This window comes from Mytilus trossulus, chromosome 8 (assembly GCF_036588685.1).
Source record: "Mytilus trossulus isolate FHL-02 chromosome 8, PNRI_Mtr1.1.1.hap1, whole genome shotgun sequence".
NCBI lineage: Eukaryota > Metazoa > Mollusca > Bivalvia > Mytilida > Mytilidae > Mytilus > Mytilus trossulus.
Window position 1 is genome coordinate 7,556,314 of NC_086380.1, and position 10,964 is coordinate 7,567,277.

Below are 10,964 nucleotides of genomic sequence, written 5' to 3' on the forward strand. Positions count from 1 at the left end.
TCAACATGTCAAGGTAAAGAATCGCAAATTTAATCAAAATAATTAAGCATGTATTCTTCTTTTTGTGGTTTAAAGTTTCTTAAGATAGGTAAGTTGCTGAAAAAATATAATATGCAGGTATAAACAATACCAAATTTTCATATTATATTTTTTTCAAAATGGTCACAAAGCTTCAAATTTGCAATTTCTTTAATAGAGAATGCACGAAAAAAATAAAACTACCCATAACATTTCGGTTTTGTACATTTCATGAGTAGAAGATTATATAATTTAGTCAAATACAAACTTACAACTCCATCAAAGTATCATACTACACCTAAATTTCAAGAAAAACAACCAAAAACTTACCAAAAAAGACTAATTTTTGTAAGAGTTATCTCCCCTTCCAATGTTAATTTCCATAGGAAATTAAAAATGTTGATTTTGAGTTTTCCTCATTTTAGATTTTATGGGACTTTTTTCTGTGTATATAAAGGGTATAATGCTATTGATTAGAACTAAAACATTTTCTGTTGCAATTAGTTTGAGGTTAAATCTTAGTTTGACTGGACTAATAATGGATGTATACATATACAATATGTCTACACTAAAAGAGGACAAAAGATTCCAGAGGGACAGCAAACTCATAAATCAAACGCCAAGGCTAAAAATGAAAAAGAAAAACAGACAAACAATAACGCACATATCACAACATAGAAAGCTAAAGAACAAGCAACACGAATCCCACCAAAAACTAGGGGTGATCTCTGATGCTCCAGAAGGGTAAACAGATCATGCTCCACATGATGATGTGGCACCCGTCGTGTTGCTCATGTTATAACAAATCCGGTTAATAGTCTTATTCGGTAGATCACATTGATGAAAGGGGGATTGTAGTTACGACGTAAGGAACATAGCCGATATCATTTGTGAAACGGTTATTCCATAACGGTCAACCAACTCGTGATGGCGTCCGTTACGAAGGGATGATTTCAACTTCACCATTTGGAACTCTTGGTTCACTAGCTTCCTTGTGAGCAGCAACCCTCTATCAAGAACATCATGATAGGAAATGCAAGCACGGGAATATCGTATCAATTGGGAGATATACAATGGTTTACTATTCTTGATTTTGTGTATAGAAGCTTTAAGATCATAATTCCAGTGATTTTAGTATGATTATGGACCACACTATTCTTTCATTCTTGACAATGAAGTGACATCAAACCCTACAATTTCTTATGCTATATCCTAATACTAATTGTTATGACCTATCATATACATAAACCTTTGAAAAGATCATGTAAAATTGCATTATTTGTTATAAAACATTTCCTTATGTAATGATAATTAAATAATTTTAAGAATCCAGACACGGATTTGAAGACATTTTTTTTACATAATTTACTGATTTGGCGTACACAATTGTACACCTAGTATATTTGATGAGTAATGCTACTGGGACATTGCCTCTGCTGCTGAACGTTTCGTCGCCGAAGGAATAATCCAAATTTTTAACAGCATTTTGTTTTGAATTCCCTTCAATTGATTAGTTGATGAAGAAAAAAAAGGCGTCTTCTGTGCTTAATTAAATGCGCTTCAACTTCGTACTTTATTTGGCCTTTTTAACTTTTTTAAGCTTTACCGAAGAGTCTTTTGTAGAAGAAACGCGCGTCTGGTATAAATAACGTGGTAAAAAGGTGATCATTTCCCCTTTTGAAACCGCTGTAACAACCTCATGTCCAAGCTACAGAAAAAAAATCAAATGTCAGTATAATTACATTGTGTACTCTTTACAGTTTTTAAATTATCATTGAAAACAAACTTATCAAAGATACCAGGCGTTGATTTGTATGCCATACGCGTTTTTCGTTCACAAAAGTTCTACAGTGATCGTCGTATCAATCAAGAAAAAAACCAAATCAAGTACGCTGTTGAAGCATTCAGGGTTCGAACTTCTACAAGTTTTGGAAACATTTGCCAAATACAGCAATTGGTATCTATTCTTCAGGAATATAATTCTTTGAACAATGCAAAATTTCGTTAACAGTTAATATATCAATTTGAACAAATCAATGATTTTCTTAATTTTTCGTACGTGATTATTCAATCAATTTAGTTGATTCAACGTGTGTTTGAAAATCCTTTGTTAAGGAAACGGAGCCATGGCGTTGTCAGTTTGTTTTAGTAGGGGCATTACGGCCTAGTTTTGGCCCAAGAAAATAAAATGTTTGATAACTATTTCAAATTGGCACATACTGTTTAGAAATGCATAGGGTAAAGAAATATAAATAAAAAAGATTAAGATTTTTATCTGATGACGTCACAATTACGTCATAATATGTACTGTTTCCACAAAAACGATGAAAAATACAGAATTTATGCAGTTTTCTATCTTTAATTCCATTGTGAAAACATCCTGCGCAGCCAAGAAACAATAAAATAATTTAACAGAAGCTTTATCATACCTATTGGCATAATCTCACCAAATATAAAGTTGTTTCTTGGGTGCGCACATACTTTTTCAATCTAAAATATGCTTAAAATTTGATGGAAAAACATGGAAAATCACGAAATTTTACAAATTATGCAAATTAAGTCATGATTTGTTGCCATGGTAACTTATTCGATGTCAAATTTGTTGTGTTTTTCCTGGTACCTTATACCTCAGCCAAGTTTTCAGTTATTTAAGAATATGTATGATAACTTTTAGATTTGAAGTAAATTTTGGGCCAAATAAGGGCCTTATTGCCCCTACTCCTTTATGAGTTTGACTGTCCCTTTGGTATCATTCGACCCTCGTTTAATGTAAAATTATACACATAAAACAAAAGTTTTTAAAAAGTAAAAAGAATGAGATAAAACACCTCTAAATTAGTAACGTATTTTTTAGTGTTTGTTTTATTTAATTGGAAACAAATGGATTTTTTTTCTTAACTTAAATGAAGTTTCCTGTTTTTAAATGATGACAAGTAATATAACACTAATGGACAATTCAAAAGTTTCAGTTTATGATATTTATATTGCATATATCACTTAACACCTCCATTATAAGCAATTTTGATTGTTGTATAAGCAACATGCTCACATGTTGTATACACGTGAATTTTATTATGTGAACGGCCAACGGGTCTGATGAATTTTAATAAGGTTCCGTGAAAAGTCAGAAACGCTAATTACGTTGCGGTTAGTTGACTAATTTGTTCGTGAATCAAAGTGACAGAGAAACAAGTATAAAAATTACAATTCTCAGCTGAAAAATTATAAACACCATTTTCAGCTTAAACCTTAAAATGTAAGTTACTGTTTTACATGTTTTAGGCAATGTGCCATACTTCGACTAATACAATATATTTTTCTCGAACAGTAAACTAATATTATTGATGAATGAAATACGAAAATAAGCATTAGACCGTTGGTTTTCCCGTTTGAATGGTTATACACTAGTAATTTTGGGGCCCTTTATAGCTTGTTGTTCGGTGTGAGCCAAGGCTCCGTGTTGAAGGCCGTACTTTAACCTATAATGGTTTAATTTTTAAATTGTTATTTGGATGGAGAGTTGTCTCATTGGCACTCGCACCACATCTTTCTATATCTATAGACATAAAATAAACATTTCTGAACTTTAAAAAAGATAAAACCATCTGTTTTGTAATGTTAATATGATTTAGTTTTATCAATACGTTTTTGGATATAATGTTTAGGCAATATGAAGGCATAATTAATTGCAAATTATCATCTTATCAAAATAAAAAAATAAAAAAATTAAGATATCAAAAATACGAACTCCGGGGAAAATTCAAATCAGAAAGTCCGATCTAAAATGGCAAAATCAAAAGCTTAAAAAAAATAATTCAAAAGAATGGAACAGAGTAAATTATCATACCATTCAGCCTGGTATCAATGATATGTTTCTCTTACATGTATTTAAAAACACCTCTTAACTATAAAAAAAACATTATATAAGATATCTAGGCTATTATAACCTAAATTAACATTTGTAAACTATTTAACATTGAATATAGCTCTATTTACTCCTAAAACCGAAAACTATATCTTTGACTTTTGAACTTTAAATCAGCTTAGTGGACTTTTAAAACACCATTTATACTGCATTCTTGACTATAAAAACGATGTAAAGATCTCCTGAACATGATAATATGTGGATTCATGGTCAGCAAATGCTGCTTTGCGACTGCTGCTATTCTTTCAATATTGTTGTCATTATTAATCCTATAATTTTCATTCTTATTGTTGTTCAATGTACATTTAAATATGTCATTTGCAATTTATATGATACTCCTTTTTAAAATTGTCGTTCTGGACCAAATCGTTTACAAAAGGCAAAGGAATCAGTAACATAAGTCAATTACAATCGAAATCTGTAACGAAATGTTCGGGAAGTAGTATCATGAAAATTGATTTTGTTTATTTTTTGGGGAAAAAGTTCCTTTTGAAATGGCAAAAACAAAATTTCAAACACTACAAAGGTATGGGAGGCAACTGTCATATATCTATCGTGGTACGGCCATTTTTTATTTTATAAATTGTTGGATTCAATAGTTATCAAATGTACCAGGATTAACATTTAGTACGCCAGACGCGTGTTTCATTTACATAAGACTCATTAGTGACGCTCATATCAAAATATTTATAAAGCCAAACAAGTACAAAGTTGAAGAGCATTGATGATCCAAAATTCCAAAAAGTTGTGCCAAATACTGCTAAGGTAATCTATGCCTGAAATAAGAAAATCCTTAGTTATCGAAAATTTCAAAGTTAGGTAAACAGGAAATTTATTAAAATGACCACATTATTGATATTCATGTCAACACCGAAGTGTTGACTACTGGGCTGGTGATACCCTCGGGGACGAAACGTCCACCAGCAGTGGCATCGACCCAGTGGTGTAAATAGTTATCAAAGGTTGTGGACTATCAACCTTGTGTTACATTTTTTTAATTGCTTGTGTGAGATGACATAAATGTGAACTTCAGTCATTTTAAGATTTTCCTTTACTTGTTTACATTTGTATTGTAGTGCGACACATAATGACAAGTCCCACATTAATACACGTGTATCTTGTAGTAATACTGGTGTTCTATCAGACTATTACACCTGTAAGAGGTAAGTTTACAAGTGCAATATTTTCAAATGTTGGCAAAACAATTAATGAAATATATCTGGAGGGCTATGCATTCTCTTTCCTCAATACCTTTCGTCCTAAAACACTTTACAGATTCAGAGGCTGGTTGTTTAACTCATTTATGCCCATATCTACGGGTAGCACCTAACGATATATTAATTCTTACAACCGGTAGTCGTTCATTTAAAATCCAGGGTCTGAATTAATGTGATTTTACTTTTTGTCAGCAATGTTTTGGTTTAAGGTTGTGTAGTTCCATAATATACCGACATCTTGAATTGTACAATCCAAGTACATAATCGGTCTAGTTCCTTGCCCAAATCTGCAAATTTGGAGACAGATTTGCAATTTATTTTTTACACTGTTTATTTATATAAAGAAAACTAAATGATTCATAGCATTATCAAAAATGCTTTAACAAATACCAAATAATTGTGTTTTTAGAATCAATTTTTCAAATAAGCCATTTAAGCATGCTAAGGGGATATAACTCTTTAAGTACAAAATTTAGATAAGACATGTAGGCAAATTTCATTTTTTACTTGTAGCAAGACAACAGTTTCTGTGACATTTTCTTTCTTTTTGTTTTCTTAAAATATTTTATGAAACCTATCTTCTCATATTTTATTTCAAAATTCTGTCCCATAGATTTCTTTTTATACATACAATTGTGTCAATACCTTAATAAGCTAAAGTTTTACACATGAATGTCATACAGAACACTGAAAAAAGTTATGTATTGGGTCAACTTAAAGTCACACCAAAACAAATATATTGTACGATTTACACGGTGTTGTATTATCTTGGTACGGATATAAATACATTAGATATGTTTATTCAATATCTGTTAACGGCGCGAAATAGTGATCTGATGAACGTTAAATTGTCGGGAAATATCAGTATAAAAACGGCTGTAGTAGCAGTGCCAGATCTTGGCATAGAGCGGTTTTTCACAGTAGCAATGACTTTAGCCTGTTTAACATCCAAGTTTTACGCACTATTGATTCAAAGGCGATTGAACAACAAATTTCCTGTTGAATTCATGAACAATTGCCTTCCCAATAACTGCGACCTTTTCAGATCTTAAAAAACAAAATTGGAGAGTTGAATAGATAGTTCCAACCGGTATTTATAATTCATTGCTTAATATTTATAATTTTACTTAGTTTACAATTACTTAATGTTAAATCAATGTTTTGATGAGTGTTTGTATGGTGAATGGAAATAACGTACACGTAATCTTTCAATTTAGGAAATGTTGGTTGTTTTGCTGATGATGCAGGGAGACTATTTGACACTAAGAAAGCCAAAAACTCATCTATGAGTCTAAAAAAATGTCGTCAACTGTGTCAGGGCTACACATACGTAGGACTGGAGGTGAGTAACAATTGCCTAATTACTGATGATAATACAAATATAAAGGTAAGTTACAATGTTATCTACATCGATGAGCAAAAAGTAAAATCACAAAAATACTGAACTCAGAGGAAAATCAATTTGGAAAGTCCATAATCACATGGCAAAATCAAAAAACAAAACGCATCAAAAACGAATGGACAAGAACTGTCATATTTCTGACTTGGTACAGGCATTTTCAAATGTAGACAATGGTGGATTAAACCTGGTTCTATAGCGCTAACCCTCTCACTTTAAACGAGTATGAATGTCAGTTACAATGTTATCAAAAGTGATGACCATACAAATTATCAGACTTGGCAGACTCAACAGACTGAAATTCTCAATCTTTTACATAATTCTTTTATATAGGGTGGTGATGAATGTTTCTGCGGCAACAGACTAAATCGTCAGCAGTATCCATCAAAACCAGATTCCCAATGTAACAAGAGATGTTCAGGAGAACATGGCAGAATGTGTGGTGGCACATGGAGAATTTCTGTCTATAAAGGTTTTTATTTGTTTTATAAGTTAATTTTATGTTTTCATTTTCTTTTTTGTTTATTCATTTGCATTTGACGAAGAGAAGAGAATAATTTGAAAATGTATATTTCGGTATTGATTTCCGCTTACACACACTTTTTTCTTTCAAATCTTTGCATGTAGCCTTATGTTCACACTTTTATGTAGCATTTCGTACATTATGCTTATTCCTGTATACATGTATACATCTGTACAAATGTGACAAATTTTCAATTTAAAAATAATTCAACTTGCCTATATGTCAAAATAGGTCAAATTGTAATATTTTTTTTTATTATTTTAGTTTGAAGAAAGATAAAGAGCCTGCTGTACAAGATTTGAATTTGCTTCACCACTGTAATGCTATTTTTTTGTAAATACAAATCTAAAAGTAAAAAATAAAATTAGTCAACGTTTTGTTTGTATCGATCGTAAAAACAAATCGTCATTGGATAGAAGAGAGCAAGTTGTGTTAAATCGATGTATCTTCCAATTCCATTTTCAATTATAAACGACGTAATAATAGACGTGGCAGTACGAATAAAAAAACCAACTCTTGTTGCGCAAGTAAAATATATTGATGGAGCCATTTTAGGCAACAAGTTTTCAACGAATTCTTATTTTTTTTTGTACAGACATCTGGTCTGTCTTGGACAGATTTAAAGCAGAAAGACAGAACACCAGGACACCATAATAGAATTATAAACTGCGCTTCAAATAAATGTATCAACTCAATAAAAAGTGACAAAGTGACCTTTCTTTGAACAATAACAACATCTATATATCTTTGTTTCGTTAATTCAAGGAGAACTTTGTAACTCTCTTAGATTAAGCAATCCTTCTTGATCAATTTTGCTAAATAGAAACCTAGTATTGAAAACTATGTACCATCACTTGAAAATGACACCTGTATGTGTTAATGTGTATATTTCGTGACTGTTTAATTGGAGTTATAGGTTGTTTTAGGTAAGTTTTGACTGCATTGCCATAACAGCCTTACATTTGTCATTATAAAGCAAACACAAAAACTAATCTAATTTCTTTGTAGCAAGTAACGTTCAAAGGGACATAAGCTACAATTAAGACAACAAAACAGCATGTGGTGGGGTTAAAATTGTTTGCTGGCGCCAAACCCTCTACCAACCTGCGACAGTGGTGTAACAGTATAACATAAGAACAATCTATAAAAATCATTCGTACGGATTTAACCAACAAGACCGTTACAAAGCACAACAAAACTTACAAACACATAAGAACAATGTACAGATAATTCTTCCGGATACTGAAAGCTAGTTAAAAGCAAATTTCAACTGAAAAACACATCATGTTATTCAAGCTTGAGATATCATAGTCTGATTTGTCTTTGGTCCGTGTTGTCTTGGTCTGATATGCATTTGGTTCGACTTGTCCTTTTCATATTAAGATGAATCATTAGATCAAACAGGTAAATTCAGACATATATAAAATTGAATGTAATAGACAAATTTTGCTTAACTTGAATAAAGCAATAATGCACATAACCAAATATCACAAAAATCTTTTAAAATTATCTAACAAACTGCAGAATATTATAGAATCCTTGAATCTAAATTCAACAAAATAGCATCCTAGGCTTTCAAGTATTTTTCTTTGTGCGTAGCGATGAGGAAACATCAAGAAATAGCATACTTGATGCACGGATTTTATTGTATAAACAGTATTATATTTGGGCCACGATGACAAAGTAGTCAAACTAGCTGATAAACACTCAGTGTAAACTTATAACCTCCATAAGGGAGTTGCGTTTGACGCCAATATAATAGTGTAAGTTATCCTACTAAAGGTAGACACTCAAGATTACTCTATCAATAAAACACAGTAGTCTTTAAAGCGGTGTTAACGACAATCAACAAATCAATCAAACATTGCTTTGGTAATTTTAAAACAGGTGTAGATAGACGTGGGTATCAATATAATACTCATCATATCATTCGAATAGAATACGTCATCGTAATTAGCATAACAAGGGATTGAAGGTAAAGTTAAACAAACTGAAATTTGTTTTAGAATGTTGGTAGATATATAAATAAATTAAATATTATTTATTCAATGGTTATGTGAAACGGGATTTATTTATAGTGCTACATACAAATTTCTTAAGAAGATTGGACCGATTTTGCTCGTCCATATAACCTCGGCAATTTATATTGGTAACATTAATAAAGTATTATCATTTATGAAACATGTGTTTAGCAATACAATATTCTAAAAATGAAAACAACAATGTAACATATATATGCTTTCATTTACTTCGATTGGACTTGAATGAAAAGTTGCCTAATTGGCACTTATACCACATAACATTTCTTGGTATCACAATGTTGACAAAGAATGATAAATAACATGATTTTGAGATTCCTTACACGGATTTCAAGATACAATTTACTGGTTCAGAGAACAAACATTATCTAAAGGCAGAGCTTATTTAATGAGTTTTGCTTGAACGTTACCACTGAAAGTAGAAGTTTCGTCGCCGACGGTATCAGTTATTTGTTGCCACAATTTTTGATATTTCGAGTTTAAAATTCTTTTGAAACGTTTTTCTAATTTGGCTCACCATTAGTTGTTTTAGTCCTACTACATTGATGAGCATCATGTAGACGAAACACGTACATTTAGTGCTAATTTACCAGTCGGCTTAGTTTTGTGACCTTTGTCAGTAACAATAGAAAATGTGAAAAATGGATTAAAAGCAAACACAGAGGTGTTTCTTTGTATTAGACAATTTTAAGACAGCAAATTAGCTGTTTAACTTTATGACAGTAATGTCCGGTATGGTTAACTATATATAGTACCGTATTAAATGATACAATAGTTTGTATGCCCAACCTACGATAGTAGAGGGGCTTTATGTTTTCTGGTCTGTGCGTCCGTCCGTCCTTCCGTCCGTTCGTTCGTTCGTTCGTTCAGGTTAAAGTTTTTGGTCAAGGTAGTTTTTGATGAAGTTGAAGTCCAATCAACTTCAAACTTAGTATACATGTTCCCTATGATATGATCTTTCTTATTTTATTGCCAAATTAGACTTTTGACCCCAATTTCACGGTCCACTGAACATACAAAATGAAAGTGCAAGTTTCAGGTTAAAGTTTTTGGTCAAGGTAGTTTTTGATATGATCTTTCTTATTTTATTGCCAAATTAGACTTTTGACCCCAATTTCACGGTCCACTGAACATACAAAATGAAAGTGCAAGAAGTTGAAGTCCAATCAACTTGAAACTTAAATGCCAAATTAGACTTTTTATCCCAGTTTCACTGTCTAGTGAACATAGAAAATGATAGTGCGAGTAGGGCATCCATTTACTATGGACACATTCTTGTTTTTATCAATATTGATAAATAGCAGACATATGTAAGGAACAATGTACTACGTTCATGAAAGACGGACTTATAAGTTATATTGTTATAAGACATTTGTAGGGTTTATATAACCGGAAGGTGGGTTTCGAATTTTGATGTAAATTATTACTACTTAGAGTTAAATATCGATTATAATGACTTAATTGTGTGGACACGTACTTGAAAAATATTAAAAGTTTTCTCTCAAGAGAATTTTACCGAACACAACGGTTTATGTAACGAATGATGAACATTTCGAGGGTTTGTCTATTTAAAAATGTAGCTACATTCATCTGAAATAATAAGTTTTATGCAAAATTAAAGCTGTGGCCTTTACTGCTAAAAGAAAACATTTCTTTACAGACAATGATCATACATAACTCTACACACATAATGGTTTTCATCTGTACTTGGCCTTGTATATATTTAAAAACTCCTAGTATATTATATTTTCTTTGGACGGAAATTCAAACGTGATGAAAATTGTTCGGCTATTGTTATAAAAGTGTTCATCTCGTAAGAATAAGTTATTTAAAAATTTCCCTT